At 42.5% G+C, this 20,964-nt stretch overlaps 1 long non-coding RNA gene across 1 annotated transcript; it reads right to left on the bottom strand.

Annotated features, from left to right (window-relative positions):
• Positions 1 to 17,942: 17,942 nt before the first annotated feature.
• LOC117836916 (uncharacterized) lies at positions 17,943 to 19,837 on the bottom strand. Its single transcript, XR_004636201.2, has 2 exons — positions 19,195 to 19,837; positions 17,943 to 18,455 (listed from the first exon to the last, which is right to left on the bottom strand). It is a non-coding gene; the product is annotated as an uncharacterized lncRNA (long non-coding RNA).
• Positions 19,838 to 20,964: the final 1,127 nt, after the last annotated feature.

Here is a 20,964-nt window from a genome sequence, read left to right as displayed (position 1 = left end):
GCGCTCGGGAGGAGGCCGGCGGCGCTTGGGGGCCACGGCGGAGTCGAGCAGCCTAACAGCGTAATTTCCGTTCACAACGCCAGGACTTAGAAAATTTCAGGTGCTCCCCCACCTTTGTAGGGAGGCATCAATGCTAGCGCTCCTCTGTGCTGGCGGGTGACATTAGCACCCGCCAGCACAGACGATCTGTGCTAGCGAGTGGCATTAAGTACCTGCCAGCACAAAGTTTTCACCAAATTTCAAACAATTTAAATACTTGCTAAATAAGTTCAAAATTGTTTCAAACTTCTACACCTGGACATAAATGTTGTATAGTGAATGTAAAAAATATATTTTCATACATAACACAAATGTTTTGACTAGTTAGTTCACATGTCACTATAGGTTGAAACACCTCATGAGTTATAGGGTGATTATGACTTGGATATCCATTTGGGAAGGACGCTTGATCCATGTTGGTGCACTGGTAAAGTGGTTACATGCCAATTATCATGATTATTCAACAAATTTATATTTTATTAAAATTAAATTAAACCTAGATGGAATGGTATAATCCACCTTCCCCTTTGGATTTGGTATTTTCTGGTAAAGATTCATTTTAGTTTTTATCTCAAATCATGGAATTTTCTTAAATATGGAACTGTTTAAAAGGTTTAACATGAAATCCATTTACTTTTCTATTTAACTAAATTTTAATAAAATATAATTTGATCCAACAATCATGATATTTGGCATGTAACCACTTTACCAGTGCACCAACATGGACCAAAAATAATAAGACAATTTTAAGATAGTATAACAGTACGTCCTTCCAAATGGATATCTAAGTTATAATCACCCTGTAACTCACGAGGAGTCTCAACCTATAGTGACATGTGAACTAACTACTCAAAAACTTTTGTGTTATTTATGAAAATATAATTTTTACAAGCACTATAAAACATTTATGTTCAGGTGTAGAAGTTTCAAATAATTTTGAACTTACTTAGCAAGTATTCAAAATGTTTGAAATTTGCTGAAAAATCTTTGCTGGCGGGTGCTTAATGACACCCGCCATCACAAAAAAGCTGTGCTGGTGGGCGCTAACGCTGCCCTCCAGTGTAGATCTCTCCTATATGACGCGCGATTAGGGCACCTTGCCGCCGCCGCCGCTGACCCATGTGCCACCGCGCCTCCCGGAGCGCCGCCGCAGCCGCCTCCTTGTGCGCCGCCGCGTCCCTTGTCCAGAAGTGCCGCCACCCTCCTCCCGTGTGACACCGCGGCCCCCTTCCCGATATTGATGTGTATAAATGTTTAAATTGATGATATTGATATGTATAAATCTATAAATAGTTTTTACTTGCAAGTATTACAATTTTGTGTATTAACAGCGATGGACCACAATGAGAACAGTGTTGAATCCTCTGAGAAAGATTCAGATTCTGACAACGATTGTGGATCGTATTCTACTCCACCTGAGTATGAACCAAGCCCACCTAGGTCTCGCAGGCGTCCAGATGTAGATGACCCTGAATACGATCCAACCGCGGATCATCAGGTACCTGCATGCACATTCATATACTAGCTAGTGTTATGTTTGTTGTTGACATGAAGATGATAAACTCCAACTATTATTTTCTCTATAGAACAATGACCAATTCCTGGTGCATTCCCCGCCGTGACATCGTAGAACATCTACTCTGCATGAAGAGAAGGTAGCTGCCTCTGCACCACAACCTTCGGCTACTACTACTTCTAGTAGTAATCCAAAAAGGAAATGTGGGCAACGAAGCCGAAACCAGATCCCTGAATAAGGCAGTCTCGTAATAGAAGAGCTTGGCACCAAAGGTGAGCCCATATTACTTGAGGGGATATCTGCTAGGTTTCAAAACATATGTGGAGCTATTATTAGGGATAAATTGCAGACCTGGATCACGACTAGTAAGTGGAAGAAGGTGCCTACCACTACAAAGGATGTATTGTGGGCCACAGTAAAAGAAATGTTCACTTTTCCTGAAAGTCAAGAGAAATTTGCAAGAAACTTTGCCGAGGGCCTCCTTGGGAGATATTTCAGGAATTGGAGGTCTACTCTTAATAAAGAAAGAATGCTAATTTCAATAAGATTTCTTTGGAAATGTGGGAAAAGTTCAAACAACAGAAGAACATGCCGGAAGCAAAAGCCCTGAGCGAATGAAATACCGTGAAGGCTATGAAAGCCACCGAGAACCCCCATCACTTGGGTGTGGGAGGGTATGCTGCTAAGATTGCTAAATGGAGGAATGAGGAAGAAGAACGAGGAGAGCTGGTTTACCGGATATGTTTGCAGGCTTGGATGAGCGCAACAGGAATTGGGTACTAGCTCGAATTCCAACTGTAACACCTGACATCAAGGTTAAATTCAAACACCCCTCAACAGAGCTAATTTACGAGAGGTTGGAATAGCTTGCCGAGGCGCAAAACAAAAGTTTTTTCAGGCCCGACAGGGAGAAAGATCAGCTAACCGCCGTGATCGGAACTTCGGAGCACTTTGGGCGTGTTCGAGGGATGTCATCAACATTGCCCTGGGGTAAAGCATTCCCCAATGACCAAGCAAGCTACTGGAAGCGCGACTGTTATAAGAAAAACCTTGAAGAGAAGAGGAGAGAAATCGCCAAGTAGGATCTCTTAGAGTTCTTGGTCAACCATGCGACGAGCCAAACGATGGCTGACTTGACAATATTCGATGGTCAATGACAGGCAGAACCAACCATGCTACTTGCCCAGACAAGATTCATTGCTCTGAGTAGTGCTGGCTCCATTGCAAACATGAGGTATCCCATTGATGACATACAAGTGGATACACCATGCAAGTTGGTTATACCTTATGGAAGTAAATAAAATATGTTTCGAGAGGTCGCAACCGGCATGGCAGTAACGGGTCATGTGTTCCCAAAGGCAACCCTGCCAGAATACGCCTGGGTGCAAGTTGTTGCGGCATTGGATGAGTCGTGCGAGATAGACATCCCTACTGATGAAGGATTGAGGTTCTCGGTGATACGATGAACCAGTACATACTATGGCATCGCTGAGATAGCATTTTGTATGCATCGTCTGAAACCTCACGGCCGAGCCAAGAACTATCCCTTTCAGATTCAAATGTTGACACGGAGCAACCGACATTGTCACATGTGCAGGGAGCTAACAATGAGGATGAGCAGCCAATGCTATCACCTGTCCTAGAACCTCTTAATGAGGATGATGGGACATCAACACTAGAAGGCGATGAACGGGTAGATGATTTAGAAGTTAATGATCCAACATCGCCTTCGCCAGCATCTCCACCTCCCAAGAGGCCAGCAGTACCTTGTATGGTCAGCACATATGAAAAGGCTCCATTAGCAGATGTCGACAAGTTTTTAAACGTATTGAAGAAGGAGGCTTTATCTTTCGGTGAAAAATCTGTAACTCGTAGCGCCTCTAGGCAAAAGGAAAATGCTCAAAGCCTCAATTTCTTTGTGTCAGATGATGTCCCAATGGATTATGAGCATGGCAAACCATTCTTGTATCGGTGGGATCTCTTGAAGGGCCCATGGAAACTGAATAAACTGCATGGATGGATCATGAATGCAATGAAGCAAGGCATTCGAGCAATCACCGCGCATGTCCCAACTAAGGTTTTCCTTGGCGTTCTACCGTACTAGATTGTGATCGATTTCGAGGATTTGCACAGACTTAACCGTCGATGACATCTCGACGTGAATCTCAATTCCGTATTGTGCTCGTAAGTCCATATGTACCACATACACGAGTTTTAAATATATACATATTTTTATGTCAGGTACCTGAGCAACCTATTCTGCAGAATGCAATGGTGGGAGGAAGAATTGACACACGGTAGGTTTAAGGTAGCGTACGAATAAGAGAGTCAGAGCACATGCTCAAAATGATGAAAACAATCAAAGCACAAATAGAAGTAGTAGAGACACAAATGGAAAAAGATGCTATAAAAAAAGGTCCAGAGAGAAGAAATGCACAAAGTGTCCGTATACATTGCAAAAGTAATGAAGAAAAAGACTAACAAGGATTATATCATAGCTCCTTACGGTTTTGAGTAAGCTAATTTTAATTACTATATATATACTAGTGCTATTTAATGTCGTCTATAATTTAAATTATTTTAATATAATGTAAAGACCACTGGATTTGCATCATTATTTTACCCAAGCTAGGAGAAGCAGTGGTTCTTGACTCAACCAGCTATCGGTACAAGGATTTTGTAGGCATTATACAAAAGTAAGATATTTCTCGACAGTACTTAAATGCATGTTGACATTCTATGCACCTAAGTTGTATTACTAACTCTTGTCTTTATATCTTCAAAGTACGTACAAGCTTTACATACTAAAAGGCGGGGTCCACAATCCAAAAGGGATGAAATCTATGAAAATAATGTATCATAGATTCATGAGAACATAAAATTTTGGTTTTTTATATAATGTAGACTTGTTATTAATAACAACTCATCATTTTTCTATTTGTGTGCAGTGCCACAAGCAACCTTCCGGCTTCTTACTATGCGGATATTATGTGTGCGAGTTCATCAGAAATTAATAATGGGAGGTACCGGATGAACCCTGAAGACGGAAGTCTCTTATACACTGCCATGTGCTAACTTCCTAATGGTAATACATCCTAATCTTTATTTATTATATACATGCAGACGCCTACCATTGAAAGTAACTATAGCAAGATCGAAAACAAACAAATCGATAACATTTGTACAAACATGGCGAGGTTTATCCTACACGAGATTTGTCACGAGGATGGAGCATTCTTTGATAAAGATGGCATGTTGATGGCGGATGAGTGCACAAATCTTCGTAGATGGGCGTAGTAGTTGTAATATTAGCATAGCAAAGAACAGCTCTATTCCAAATGTTGGATTTTTAATAATGTGAATTATATATTATGTATGATGCAGTTTTTAATAATGTGAATTATTTATTATTCAAGTTTGTTATTATGTGGTTGGAGAAACATATTTCAATTTGATAGCTAAAAACTGATGAGAAATATAAATAATAAATAATTCATGGAAAATAATATATTGAATGGGAAAATACATATTCGTAGCAGCTGCCAGTACAGAAACCATCTGTGCTAGCGGGTGGCTAACATCGCCCACCAAAAGAGTGATCTGTGCTAGCGACCGAGCACCCGCTAGTACAGATGGTATTTTTGGTGGCCCAAGATTCCTGGCAGGTGCGAGCAACAGACATGTTCTAGCCACTGGCACCAAATTTTTCTGACGAAGCGGCGAACAATCAGGCCGGCTGGCCGGCGGGCAAGACGACGCCGCCGGGATCCGTCCGTCGCCAGCAGCACACGCGCCGGCACTTCTCGGACGGGCCGGCCGGGGACGCATCGCGCACGCGCGGTCTCTGGAGGCAGCCCGGTCGGGTCACACGCGGGTCAGGTCAAGCAAGCGTCAGTACCACGAGGACGTCGTACCCGTGCATGCATGGCACGTACGTGCTTTGGCGTCGGTCGGCTCGCCGCGGTGTTAGACCCGGCCCCATCACTGCGAGGGAACTGTGGGGCGTGAGCGTGACTCGTTTCTTGCGCTCATTTGCTCGTGCGACTCGCGGAGTCGGCGTTGGAAAGCGCGTGTCGGCTGCTGTCGGATTCTTGTGATTCTAGCGCGCGTCCTCTAGCTCCATGCTGAGGCCGGTAGCGGATAGAAGTGGTGGTTTTCTCGCGTTTCTCGGATGAGATGCGAGGAAGAGGAAGGGCCAAACGCACGATGATAAAATGGGATGTGATTCCGGGAATCTTACCTCCAAATATTCACATGTTTTTCACATTCCATTTCTTAGATAAGAAGCCTAAAATTTTTTCGAACACGGCTCCAGAATTCCAAAGTGGAATGTGTTCTTAAGTCGATTGTGGCAGAACGAGCAATCAAACAAATTCGTATTGCTTGGGCTTTGAGTCCAACCGCCAAAGTAACTATTCATCCTTGTTATATGACATTGGCCGGATCCACGTCAGTAATATCCACTGTTAGAGCTTTAGAGGGTATTTATATAACCGATCATCTCCGTTTGTATCCACTTGTAGCAGATATTTCTTCCATTTTGAATCGTAAATTGTTTTGGGGCAGGTTAGCGTAACAGCGGAAGTGAATAATTTCAGCAAGCACATTATGTCAACCTATTCACAAAAGGCAACATATGCACCACATATATTTGGAGGAAATTGCAGTAGGGATATATCAGCAATTGCAACTGGATACCGTCAGCCATTGCAGCTGAAATATCATCAACACCAGATTTAACGGACACCAGGTTTAACCAGATTTAACGTGGAAAACCCCAAATCGGGGAAAAACCACGGGACCAAATCAGCTAAATCTTCTTCTACTACATGCTTGTGAGAATACAATAAATTCTTCTCTAGATAGCACTAGAGGTTCACATTCATTAAGATGTCACCATCTTGGACAACAACAACAAGATTTGAGGACTACAAGTTAGGGTATGAAAAACCTCACCAAAGAGTGGTGGAACAACAGATTGAAGGCACTAAGAATGATGCTCTGCCGCTTCTCTCTCTTGCTCTGTTGCAAGTTTTCCTCTCCAATCTCCCTTCTTCTCCTTCTCTTTGTTCTTCTCCTTGTGGAGGCTCTGTACTGATTTTCGTGGATCTCCCTTCTCGAAGGCAGCACACTTAGTGCTAAAGTTATCCAAAGTTGATCCACACCTTAATTAAATTTTGTTTTCCTTGCATGTGGGGCTGCTCCTCACTAGGATTAATTACTCTTCTTATTTGCGGATTTCCTAATATATATATATATAAATATATATAAATTTTACGACGTAGATCTCTAGACCGAGGCGACTTGAAACAGAGTGAGCAGTGCATTTAAGCTACAGAAGTGCAGTGCACCGACAGTGACACAGAAGGCCGCCTATCACATGCAAGGCGGCAGCATATATATGGCAACATGTAAAGCCAGGCGCGTGCGTACAGGCGGCCCCTTGTTATAGTAGCAAGCCGTACGGCGGGACGGAGCAATTCGGAGGGTACGTACTCCGCTGGTCATTTCGGGAGGCCTTGGATTCTTGCGTTGAGATTTGTGCGGGAAATTAATTATTGGATGTCAATGCACTACGGAGAAACTGGTAGTTCGAGGGTCCTAGTACCGGTTGAAATAAACCTTACTAAATGGAACTCTCTAATACCAGTCGAGGAGATCAATCGGTCTTATTTTCTTTTCTGTTTCTTTATTTTGTATTCATATTTCATATTTGTTTTCTTTACGTATACTAGTTTTAATACACTAATATATATAAAGGTGTATTTATATTTAATATTACATTTAAGATACTATTATATATATACACATACATATTGTGCATACACATATATGAATAATATTACATTGCCTCAACTTTCCATGTTCAACATTTCGTATCTACTATTCTGAACCCGAGTCCTTACGGTGATGTAGATTTGATCCATCATTATGAAACTCCCCGCTAGATTTACTAACTCGTCCAGAAGAAATCCACAGAGTTGTTCTTGAACTGCTCTGATGCAGTCCGTGTCCAGGACTCTTTGCTTCCTGTACATCATCTGTGTCATGGAAAAGGTTATTATATATAGTAGATCAATAGGTTTGCACAATTAGAACTAATTTATTGTTATGAATTTTATATACGTACGGTTAACTCACGGTCGGTCATACGCTTCGGACCTACAAAGCTATGGATGAACTCACATACATAGTATCAGCATAAATTGTTACCCGGCTCCTATCTTCAACACTATATATATGGAAAAAATTTATGAAATATTTGTTGTGTTTAAGGAAGTGTCACGAGATGTGAAAATTCAACACATACTGGGAAATTAGTCTTCTAATAAAGTTCCTCCTTAAATTTATCCACGTGATTTTGACGGAATCGAGCCTATGCTTTGTTCAGAACGTCTATGAGGTCTTTGTATTCAACTTTTGGTTTCCTCAAAGAGTCCAAGACATATACGAAGCTCGTATCAGGCACGAAAACAATGAGTATCCAATGGAAGTTGTACAACCAAATTAAAGCTAGTTAATCTTATGTTTAACTGCTAGTTCGAAAAAGAAAGAGATGGAAAACACGCTCACTTGAAGTTGTACAGTAGTAGTATGTACTCTTGTAATGTTGCTTGTTGAGGAACTTATATATATTCTTCAATGTCCGATTTGGTTTATCTCTTAGAGTTGACTTGTATATAACATCGGGATCCATGAATCCTACGTCATATTATCCTTTCCTCCAACAAGTTAGAATCTCCATCCTGCATGATACGAAATCGAATAGGAGTTAAGACATCGCACAATGACTAGAGCGGGGATTTTGAAGTTAGAGCAAATTAAAGACTTACAGAACCTAGGAACTGATGAGTGACTTGTCAAGTGCATATTAATTGTATAGGTAATACAGTTCCTCCAGTGGTACATTTATGATGTCTTCCCCACGAAAATAATGTTGATCTCCAATCCGAACTTCGAGCACGAAAAAACTATTGGCTGAAGCCTCCATGTACCATTGGTGCAACTTGTACATCTTCGTTGGGAGATGGTCCACCAACTGAGGCCACACAAGCAGTTTCCCATACTCATATTTTCATTTAGCAGATCCAGGGTGCTTTGGGATGTCATCCTCCCCTCGAAGTTGAGCTGCGATGAGAATTGTATCTTTGGCGAATTGTAGTAGATTCTTATCAAACTTAGAAAGCACTTGAATTGGGGCAACCGATTGGTTGGATTGGGTTCCGAGTTGTGGAATAGTTGAACCACTTTTCTTCCTCTTCTGAGAAGCTTTTGTTATTTGTCTATCGTAGTCAGATAGAGGTGGTTTCTCTTGCTGTTTCCTTTGCTCCACCTCCATGCTTCTGATGAAAGCCTAGATTTTACCCTTATCAACTGGTGGATCTTCCTTTGGCTTCTCCCTTGTGAAGAAATCTTTTACCTCAGTATCCACTATTGCGCGGAGTTCCTCATCTGTCATATCACATGGATACTTGGGCTCTGGTTGCTTCTCCTTCTACCTTTTCTTCTTCTTCATAGCCGCAGTAGATGGAACTGGAGGTGTCTTTCGTCGTGTAGCCATGCTCATAGCAGGGGGAGGTGGACTCATGCTAGGATCCCTGTCTGGTAGTGGACTCATACTAGGATTCCTGTCTGGTAGTGGAGAGGGTGCCTTGGAAGATGGCGTATATGATATTGCCCTTAAGCCTTGAGGAGATGATCCCAAGGTCAGGGGGATTTGGTTGCACAATCCTTATGTAACACTTGGGCCATAGAATCCAACCATGGATGGCTTCTTCTAGATTCTTTTCTCGTCACCTCTAGGGATCTCCAGTTCCAGGTTGTCCCAACCATTGACCACTCGATCCACCCCAACTTTGGCGTAATCGTGAGCTGGAATCTCCACGCCATGAAGTGTTTGGCCTTACGTCGGTTGCTCAGCCACACCATAAGCCACCACGATGAGCTTATTTTTCACGGGAGTAACAAGCTCACAAGGAGCTCTCCCAATGATGTCGTCCATGGGGTGGTGTTGGTTGTCCTCAAGTATGTCACAAGATCCTCGAGCTGGAGCTTCCGTGGAAGCGACACTGCTTCGACGCTGAGAGGAGCTTACGTCGATATGTGCCCCTGATGCTACAGCAGCTGCTTGTTCACTAGCTTGTTAGCTAAGAGGTAGCACAACACGTTGGTCGATTGCTTCCTCCATTCTTGTCTCTGTCAAAGCTACATGTTCTTGCAACTCTCGCAGCTGTCGTGCGTGTTCGGCCTTACGTCTTTAGGGACTTCTGTATGAATCAATATGCTCATGAAAGGCAAACTTCCATGAAATTACTCCTTTGCCTCGACAACATCCAGTATGTTTGGGATTACCAAGTGCCATAGTCAGCTCGTCCTTCTCTCGATCAAGCACAAAAGATCCATCGGCCATTGCCTTTATTAAGTCAACAAACCTCGTAGCCGCTTCTCTTAATTCTTGGCCGAACACAAATGATCCATCTTTGGGATTGAGCGTGCCGCCATGAGCATAATACCAATTCTTTGCTCGCTTCGATCATTCGAGAGTCTATTGTACTATTCCCCTGGCAATTATATCATCTTCCATCCTCTGCCATTTCATGATCCCCGACTAGTAACCTCCTGTCCCAAGATGATGAAAGTATTTCTTCTTGTGAGTATTGTCAGTATTGGTCTGAGCTGTCTTAGTGCTCTTTTCCGACTGCTTGAACTGTACAAAGGAATCCCAGTGATCTCTTAACTTTGGATGCTTCGTGAAATCAGGTTTAAGCCCCTTCTTTATGTACTATTTGTTCAGGTTTTTCTTGTACATCTGAAAAGCAATTGCACCCTTCTTGAAGCCCCAATCTTTCACTTTGTCTTCATCTACACCTTCGAATGTGAAGTTTTCTTTTAACTGTTCCCATATCATTTCCTTCTCTCGGTTAGGTACCGTGCTTATGCGGACCATGCTTGTGGAAGCAATGCTATCATTGATTTCAAGGCTTTTCCAATTCTGAAAGTTTATTGAGATGTTATCTCTGACAAGAAACCCAATTTGATTCACCAATTTAGTCTTAGCATTGGCAGGAGCAATTGGTTCACCATCTTCAGCAATTTTCGTGATGATGATATGGCCCTCTAACTTCTTCTTCTTTCCTCATTTCCGTTTAGGCCTGCTGCTCGATCCAGATAGCTCAAAAACGACAAGCACTACTAATTCCGAGTAATCTTGATAAGTAGAGAATTCAAATAATGTTTATGTATAATAATTGCTATACCTCACCTTGTTTCCCATTATTGCCTCCCTCGGCATTTTTTTCCTCCTCATTGCCTTCCTTGGCAATTAGTTGCTCCTCATTGCCATCACCAAACATGTTGAGGTAGGTGTCACTCTGGCTATGATCGACCTCTTCATTTGGTTGATCATTTTTGCCACCTTCAGCAATCAACTGCATTATGTATTCCCCGGCCATTCAGGCCTGCTCATCCTCTGATCGTGCCATTGTAACTAGTATAATATAAAAGGAATTATTCTAAGAAATAGTAGAATTTAATCTAAGAATGACTAAAACTTATACAATTTTGTTACAATAAATGACTATCAAAATGAATGACTAATACTTAAACATTTCAAAAAGAATGAAACACTTATACAATTGCTAATATTTATACATTTGGTGACTATAAATGACTATACTTATACAATTTATTACAATATAAACGACTAATATAATATAAAAGGAATTATTCTAAGAAATAGTAGGATTTATTCTAAGAATGGCTAGAACTTATACAATTTGTTAGAATAAATGACTACCAACAGTATTTACTGTCAAATGCTATAAAATGACAAAAAAAATAATGAAACACTTATACGAAAATTGGCTACAAAAATATATGGTTCAGGATGCCAACACTAATAGAACTACAAATATTTGATCCATCATAGGCAACTACAGTTTTGTTAAAATAAATAACTACCAATAATATTTACAGTGAATTGCTAGAAAATAGCAACAAAAATAGAATGAAACACTTATACAATAATTGACTACAAAAATATTTACAGCTAATTGCAAATTTCTAAAAGTATCAAAGTAATTTTCACTTATTTTTATACATTTTTAAGATTTAACAGGACTTTCTATAATTTCTAGCTACCTCAATAATTTTTCTATATTTTCTAGCTAATTAAATAATTTTTTCTACAATTTCTAGCTATTTTCTAATACTGGAGAAATAAAAAGAAAAAATGGCATAATTATATTACTTTTTTAAGTTATATATTGACATGATTTTTTCTAAATTAACATGATTTCGAACACTGATACAAATGTCCTACAGTTTCTAGATAATTTCCTACAAATTTCCTACAATGTCTAATGCAGCAGAATTTTTTTTTAAAAAAATGACAGTACGGCCGGCCGCGGGTCTTGTCGCGCTCATGCAGGGGCCGGGGAGGCGCGGCACTAGAGGGGCCGAGGGTGGCGGTCGACGATGGGGCCGAGCGCAGCAACGACGTGCGGGGGCAGCAATGGCGAGGGCAGAGATGTGCAAGGGTGGCGACGTACGGGGTCGGCGGCGTCGGGGGCCGGGCGGCGGCAGGGTCGACGAGGGGGCAACGCGGCAGGATGAGGCAACAAGATGGCGGTGGCGGATCGAGCGAGGAGGACGTGCTGTGTGGGAAATGCGCCTAAGTGTTGAGGGAGAAGAAGGGGCGCCGGCCTTAACCCCCCTAGTACCGGGCAAAAAGGGACTCGGTACTAAAGGGCCTTTAGTACCGAGTGCGGGAAACACCCAGTACTAAAGGCCCCCCTTTAGTACCGGGTGTTTCCCCCACCTGGTACTAAAGGATGTTCCACGCACGTGAAACGAAAAGACCCCAGTACTAAAGGGGTTGCATAGTCCTGTTTCGGTTTTCTGCCAAACATGTTTTTTTTTTTTTTTTTTTGACAATTGCTATTGTATTAATTTATTGCATAGTAAATCAAATAACACTCATAAAAATTGGAAAAAACAATTGGTAGCTTCATGTTTATTAGATATACACTATAAACATATCATATGCGGTCAAATATCAAACTTGTTAAGTTATTAATTTTAACTTAGTAATAGGTTATAATGGTCATAATACTTATGTTTAACTTTAAAATTTGAAAAAACAGGTATTTTGACCATGCAAAAATTTAGAAGAATAGTGCCTGTAGTGTTATTAACATGTTTACCATGACTTAATTATGTACTTGTTTAATTGTACGTAAATTTATTGTTTAATATTTAATGGTGCTTAAAAAATTGAAATATTTAATATTTTAACCATGCAAAAAATCAGTTCTTGTTTAATAGGGTGAGATTTTTGCAAATAGTATTATTAATAAACCCAACGAATACATGACATATCATTATAATGCATTATTATATTAATCCCTTTGTTGATAACTAAATACACAACATAATGGTTCAAATACATTACGCAACATCATCTAATGGAACGTTAACCTCTTGACGAACGTCCCTTGGTTGTGATCGTGGCGTAAGTATGGAGCGTCCTTTTTGGCTAATATGATGTTTGGGTCAACCTTGACTGAAAATGGAGGAAGATCATCGAACTGATCATAATGTTCTGAAATATCAGACTTGTCCTTAACTCCAATGGTTTTTCTTTTCCCTGGAAGAACTATGTGACGCTTTGGCTAGTCATCTGACTTGTTAGCACCCTTCCTTATTGGTTTGCTTGACATGTCCTTCACGTAGAAAACTTGAGTCACATCATTGGCTAGGATGAATGATTCGTCTCTATATACAATCTTGTTGAGGTCCACTATTGTCATCCCATAGTTGTCTGTCGTTACGCCTCCTCCAGTAAGTTTCACCCATTGGCACCGAAACAGAGGGTCGAGTTCCCAGATCTCCTCAATGACACCATAGTATCTGCCTTTTTTTTTCCATTGTTATCTATTGCATCTATACGAACACCACTATTTTGGTTTGTGCTCTTTTGGTCTTGGGTTCTAATATTAAATGTGTACCCATTTATCCTGTATTCTTGGAATGTAGATACTGAGATAGATGAACCTTAGCCAACCATGCTAGTTGTTCTTCAATCGTGTCATCACCCATCAGTCATCACCGCACCCAAGAGGCGAAAGTGTCAATGTGATGACGTGTAATCTAGGCCTTAGTCTTCCCTTAGTTTGAGGACCGTACAATAGCCCTATGCTCCTCCATATATGGAGCGACCAGGGGTGATTGTTGCAGGACCATGAAGTGTGCTTTACGAAATGTATCATCATCAATGTCCATCCAAGCTTTCCTCCCTAGTGTGCCCTTACCCTTCAGTCTCCCCTCATGGCATGATACAGGGACTCCAATCAAACTCAGGTCGTCAATAAAGTCAACACAAAACTCAATGACCTCCTTTGTTCCATATCCCTTTGCGATGCTTCCTTTTGGATGGGCACAATTACGAACATACTTCTTCAGAACTGCCATAAATATCTCAAAAGGGAACATATTTTGTAGAAATACAGGACCGGGAACAAAATCTCTTCAGCAAGGTGGACTAGAAGGTGGGTCATGATATTAAAGAAGGAAGGTGGAAAGACCATCTCAAAACTGACTAGGCATTGCACCACATCATTTTGCAGCTTTAGTAGATTGCTCGGATGGATTGCCTTTTGAGAAATCATGTTGAGGAATGCACATAGCTTCATGATTGCCATTCTCACATTCTCTGGTAGAATACCCCTCAGTGCAATAGGCAGCAATTGTATCATCAGCAATTGTGTCATCAAGACATGGCAGTCATGGGCGTTTAGATTTCTGAATTTCTTCTATTTAAAATTTATTATTGCCTGTATATTTGAGGAGTAGCCCGATGGGATCTTGATACTATTCAAGCACTCAAACATGCTTTCTTTCTCTTCCTTACTGAGAGTGTAACTGGCAGGATGCAAGTAATGACCATCATCTCTCTTTTTCGAGTGTAGGCCATCTTGTTGTTTCATACGTTTTAGGTACCGACGTGCTTCAATTGTATCCTTTGCCTTTCCATATATACCCAAAAAGTCAAGCACGTTCACGCAAAGATTGTTCATCAGGTGCATCACATCAATTGCATTATGGACCTAAAGGACTTCCCAATAAGGTAGCTCCTAAAATATAGACTTCTTCCACATGGGTGCATGTCCGTCCTCGTCATTCAGAACAGGTTGGCTACTAGAGCCCTTGCCAAATACTACCCTCACATCCTTTATCATAGAAAATACACATTTACCATTACGGTGAACAGGCTTAGTATGTTTTTGTTCCTCCCCTTCAAAATGCTTCCCTTTCTTTCTTAACGGGTGCTTAGCAGGAAGAAATCGACGATGGCTCGTATGCACAACCTTCCTATAGCATTTCAAATACATGCTGCAAGTATCATCGAAACAATGCGTGTAGGCTCAAAATCCCTTATTTGACTGTCCGGACAGATTACCAAGCGCCGACCAATCATTGATGGTTATGAACAACAATGCTCGTAGATTAAAAGCCTCCTCTTTGTCCTCATCCCACACACGTACACATTCTTCCTTCCATAACAGTAGAAGTTCAACCAACGGTCTTAGGTAAACATCAGTGTCATTGCCAGGTTGTTTTGACCTTGGATATTTATCGGCATCATAATGAACTTCCGCTTCATGCACATCCACGGCGGAAGGTTGAACATAAATAAGGTCACAGGCCAAGTGCTACGACCACTACTGAACTCACCGAATAGATTGAATCCATCTGTACTTAAACCAAACCGTATGTTCCTTGCATCCTTTTCAAACTCGGGAACTTCTCTATCAACTGTTCTCCACTAGGACCCATCAGCGGGGGCGTCTGATCATTTCATCTTGCTTATGTTTCTTCTTTTTGCCAACTCATCAACTTTGCATGTGCCTTGTTTCTGAACAAACGCTTCAACCGTGATACTACAGGAAAATACGACATTACCTTCGCAGGAACTTTCTTCTTGATGGCCTGCTCCTCAACATCACCGGGGTCATCTCGCGTGATCTTATAACGCAGCGCTTTGCACACAAGATAAGCCTCCAATTTCTCGTATTCCTCACCGTGATAGAGGATATAGTCAATAGGACATGCATGTATCTTTTGTACCTCCAAACCCAGAGGGCAAACAAACTTTTTTACTTCGTACGTTGAGGACAGCAATTCGTTCCCCTCGGGAAGCATATTCTTTATAATTTTTTAACTCAACAAAACCCTGGTCAGAAACTCTATTTTTTGCCTTCCATTGTAGCATTTCTAGTATGGTACCCAACTTTTTGTGTCTTCGTTTGCAATCTGGGTACAACAATTTATTATGATCATCTAACATACGCTCGAACTTTTTTGACTCATTTACATTCTCACAGTCTTCCTTTGCATCTCGCAACACCTGATCTAGATCTTCGATAGGACCTTCTGTCTCGCCCATCTCTTCTTCAGCCTTGCCCATTGGAGCATCTGCAAAGGCACCTTCTTGAATCCAGTCAGGAATGTTATCGTCTTCTTCATCATCATCATCATCCATCATAACTCCTCTTTCCCCGTGCTTGGTCCAAACAAAATAATTTAGGCATTAATCTATAACTGTATCCAAACAAAATAATTTAGGCATGAATCCATAACCGTATATGTGGGCATGAATAGTCTTTTTGGATGAGTAATCAATCTCATTTTTGCAATTTTTGTATGGACAATAAATGAAACCAGACGGCGATTTGTTGGATTCTACCTAATCAAGAAAACCACGCAAGCTATTAATGTATTCCATGGAACGTTTGTCTGCATTGTACATCCATTGCCGATCCATCTACAAAATATTACCCAACCAAAGATATTCTAATCATCCTTACAATTATAAATGAAACATAAAAAATATGAAACAAATACCATTAAAGTTTATATAGAAAAATGTTGAATTAGCTAGAGAATATAGAAATTTTTTTGGATTAGTGAGAAATTAACATTATTTCCTACAATTTGATGACGTAATTGCTTATTAACATGATGTAATTTTTACTTATTTTTATACATTTCTAAGAATTAACATGATTTTATATAAATTCTAGCTAGTTCAAGAATTTCTTTCTAAGTTAATAGTATTTGCTACAACTTGTGCCTCTTGCAACGGTAGTACTATGTGTTAACCTATGCAACTAGCCTACTAGGAGGAGGGTAGTGTTCCCAGTGCACAGCTGGCCGGATCGAAGCCGATCGCGGCGAGATTTCAAACCTTGGACTGCGGCCGCGTCAAGCATCGTCTCGCCGCGGATGCGCAAGCGTGACCGTTTGGCCCGTCACATCCAGGTAAGCTTGCTCGCGTCGCGCAGCACCCCGTGCTTGGCTGCCACCATGGTGGCGCGCCTCCGTTCCTCTATCTCTTGCCACCTTGTTCTCCTCCCCACCACCAACTCTCTTGGCGTGCGTGCGGTGCGCGGAGGGGTGCGGCCCCGTGTCTCCCGCGTCGACCACCGGGTTGGTGGTGGTTCCTTGGTTCGCGCGTTCCCTCCTCCATGTCGCCTCGTCTCCTCATCTGTACACGCGTGCTGCCTCATGGTCTCGTGTCGCCGACGGCGGAGGAGGAGTACTAAGTTAACATTATTTCCTAGAATTTCCTATAATTTTATACAAAATGGTGCATATATTTAAAAAAATCACAAATATGAGCTCTAAATAACGCATTCATATAAATAAAAATTTTCTCCATTGTACCTTATTCTAAAAATCACAAATTACTCTAACTCTAAAGCATAAAACTTACTATACTAACCATGTATCAAGGGAGGATGAAGTTTCTAACCTTTAGAACACTTGAATGAGTGAAATCTCCAATAAATGGTCTTCAATCCGGCAGCATCTCCCGTATGGCGCCATGGATAGGGTGAAGCTCAAGCCGTGATGAATGGCTCGAGCAGGAGGAAGAAGGAGGCGGATTTATAGGAGAAAATTTAGTACCGGTTGGTGGCACCCACATTAGTACCGGTTGGTACCCCCACCCGGTATTAAAGTGGGGTGGCACATTAGTATCGGGTTGCGGCCTCAACCGGTACTAATGTGCCCCACATTAGTACCGGTTGGTACCCTGAACCTACTAAAGGGGTGGTGGCACATTAGTACCGGTTGGGGGCACCAACCGGTACTAATGTGGACCCTTTAGTACCGGTTGTTGAAGGGCTTCACGGGCGACTCCTTGTGAACTATCCGTTGGCCCGGTAATAATGCTCACATTAGTACCGGGTCAAAATGCAACCGGTACTGAGACTCGGGACAAATAATCAGTTTTTCCAGTAGTGATGAGTTAATAGACGTGCTTTAGACACGAAGTAGTAATAGTATAAGTGGACCAAGGAACCCCTCTCATTTCCAGCCTGTGGGACCGTGGAACTTTAACTTTTCATTTAGAAAATAGGAAAAAGTCAATTTTACTCCTCCCAGTTGTTAGCTTTGTCCGCTTAACCCTTGATCAAAATTTAGGCTACTTCACTCCCCTAACTATTTCATTTGGTCCAATCTAAATTTGACGGGCATTTTTTATGATACCCAAATTCTTTAGAAAATCAGAGAGAACACAACAAAAAATCCATGAGATGCGGAGCTCGTCGGCGTGATGCTTGCCGGCAGTTGTTCGCCGTGGGAAGCTTGGGGAAGGCACCAAGTCCTGGCAGATGTCGAGGACCCTCGCACCCGCAGTCACTGGAAGGCAACTGTGGGGAAGGATGCGGATGCATCGTTTGCATACCACACCTGCCATGGATTCACCAATCACCATGTCGCGGAATGTTGGGGAAGGGCGTGGATCCAACAAGCGCTGTCACAAACCCGCCGCCGCCGGTCTTCACGAGCGCCGTCGCCTTTCGGACCCTGTCGCTGTCAGCAGGCCCGTACACTAGCAGGTGCAACATGGGCGACGGTTCAGGGTCTCCAAATCTCTAATTAGTACTAACTGACAAAGCTTAATCAAATATAAAAAAGACTGCACATGCACGTATGAAAGCCCAGCAACTTGAAAGCCTAATAGCCAATACACACGCATGAATAATGCCCTTGAGGCCCCTGACACTAGTTGATTGATTTTGCTGGTTTGTTAGTTGATTGATTTTGCTGGTTTGAGTTTTTTCGTTGCACACCATCACACGGTTGCATCTGCTGCTTACGAGCTACCATCACACAAGAAAGACTCATTGCATTAGCGATAATTGCACTTGAAAATGATATCTTAGAGAAAATTAAGTATGAAGATATAACTGAGGATTTCACTTCACGAATACCAAAAGAATGATGCTTTTCGGTAGAACATGAGGTTAGTTAATTAGTTGCTTGAGTACTACCTTTACTTTTTTGCATTAATATTTGATATGCATCCCCGTCTTTTGCAGTAATACCAAAATTAAGTATCTTAAGAAATAAAATTTATAGTGTTTTTATACTTAAAGTGAAACAATTCTTTAGTTTTGCCACATTTTCAATATTTAGGGTCTCCCTACGGGTTTCATTATAGGGCCTCCAACTTGTAGGTACGGGCCTAGCTGTCAGGATCCGGCGGGGAGGAGCACGGATATGCATCCCCGTCTTTCTACGGAGGCAGGCTACTGGCCGCTCTGGAGTTCAAAGAAGGCTATGCTCACCTTGACCTGCTAATTCCATGGTGGCGCCGGGGAAGTCGAAGGAGTGCCGGGCAAATTGCAGAAGCTCGTCTTTACGGATCCGGCCACCGCCGAGAATCCCCCCGTGCGCCGGCGCCGGACTTGATCGATCCGAAGGGATCCGTCGATCGTCTTTCGCTGCCACCGCCGGATCCAGGTTCTTTCTCCGAGAGGAAGTAGAGAGAGAAAAGGGAAGATGAAACGACAGAGACAACAGAGAGAGAACCGGCGTGGTCGTGTGGACGTGCGGTAGAAAAAAATAGGCAAGCAGGTGATTAGAGAACTAATAATCTCTTTCCTAATCTCTCTACTCTGTCTTATATTGTTTCCATCGATCTCAGATCTAATGGTGGGGGCATACCACCTCCCCGGTACACAACCGCCGAATCGAATTTTCGCGTACGGCGTCGAGTCTCGCGTCGCAGGCGTCATGGGCGGCGGCCCTTTGGCACGTCCATCGGCCAGGCCGGGTCAGCCGCGCAACACGACCGGCCACCGCGGGCCGCCCCGGCCCCGGCCTTACGCTTTTCCTCACGTTGACCGGTCGCCGCTGTCGCTGGTGCCGCACTGTCGCTGTGCGGACACTCAGATGTCAGAGATATGCACGCGGCACGAGATCGACCCGGCCGCGGCTCCCATTTCTCGTGCTCCGAATTCAACATGTTTGCTCGGTTTGCTTGCTCTTTCACTGCAGCAAACGTGAAAAGGTGGTCGGCTGTCCTTTTTTTTCCCTTTCGAAACTTGTTTGGGCAAGCGTTTCATTTGCGAAGGAGAGTGTTTTACGATACAAGCATATAATCGGGAACGACCAACACACCTAAGCAGATGATAAGAATTAATTACGTGATAGCAGAGGAAATAACAAACTATAACCTGGCATCAGAATATACTGCTTGTTTCGTTCCAAAATAAACTTACTCCTAAGGAACTTTGACCATATTTATTAATTTAACGCAATAATAAGATATATTCTAATGATTGGTATGACGTTGTGGATGCTGGTACCTAATCAATTGTGCTGAGGTAGAAAAGTTTAAACAACTTATATTTTGAAACATAGTATAGAGGTAGCAGCCGTTGGAATCAACAACGAATGGCCAATCCATTGTGCTGCGGCCATCCCCATCCGCAATAGCGCTTGCATTGCTCTCGACTATTTGCTTAATGAGAGGGCACTGACCCATCCCATCTGATAGTAAATCAGGTCGAGAGGAAGATGATGATCTATTTAGGGTAGAAGCAATGTATATGAACCGACCGATCTATATGGGTGGGTCCAAGAGAAATAGTCTATAGAGCTATTCTGATCCTCACAATGTTTTGCCCACAAACAACAGTAATGGTTCCTCTCGCCCCACTCATTCTTCCCGCAACAAAAAAAAATGCAGCCCACGGAAACACCGCTTCCTCCCCTCCCCTCCTCCCCCTGTTCTTCCCCTTCGGCCGCACACCGCTGCACCACCCTATCTCACCCCCTCTAGCAAAATCGAGTTAAAAGTCCATTTACCTTGCAAGATTTTGCCTTCCCGAGCTTGAGGTTACCACATCCATGGTGGCTTGACTCCCCTTCAAGTTGTCTTCCCCAAGCTTGATCAGGGAGGGCGCCACCAGCGTTGAGCTAAGCAGTGATAGGAAGGGCGGAGGGGGCGACGCCGGTGGCTTGGGCCTTCTCTCCGAGCTCACGAACGGTGAATCCGGTGGCTGCAGGCCTGTCATACATACATCTATGGGCCCACTAGAAGGTTTGGATAG

Source organism: Setaria viridis, chromosome 9, assembly GCF_005286985.2.
Source record: "Setaria viridis chromosome 9, Setaria_viridis_v4.0, whole genome shotgun sequence".
Lineage (NCBI taxonomy): Eukaryota > Viridiplantae > Streptophyta > Magnoliopsida > Poales > Poaceae > Setaria > Setaria viridis.
Note: the sequence above shows the minus strand (reverse complement) of the source record. Positions and strands in the feature narration are given on the sequence as shown.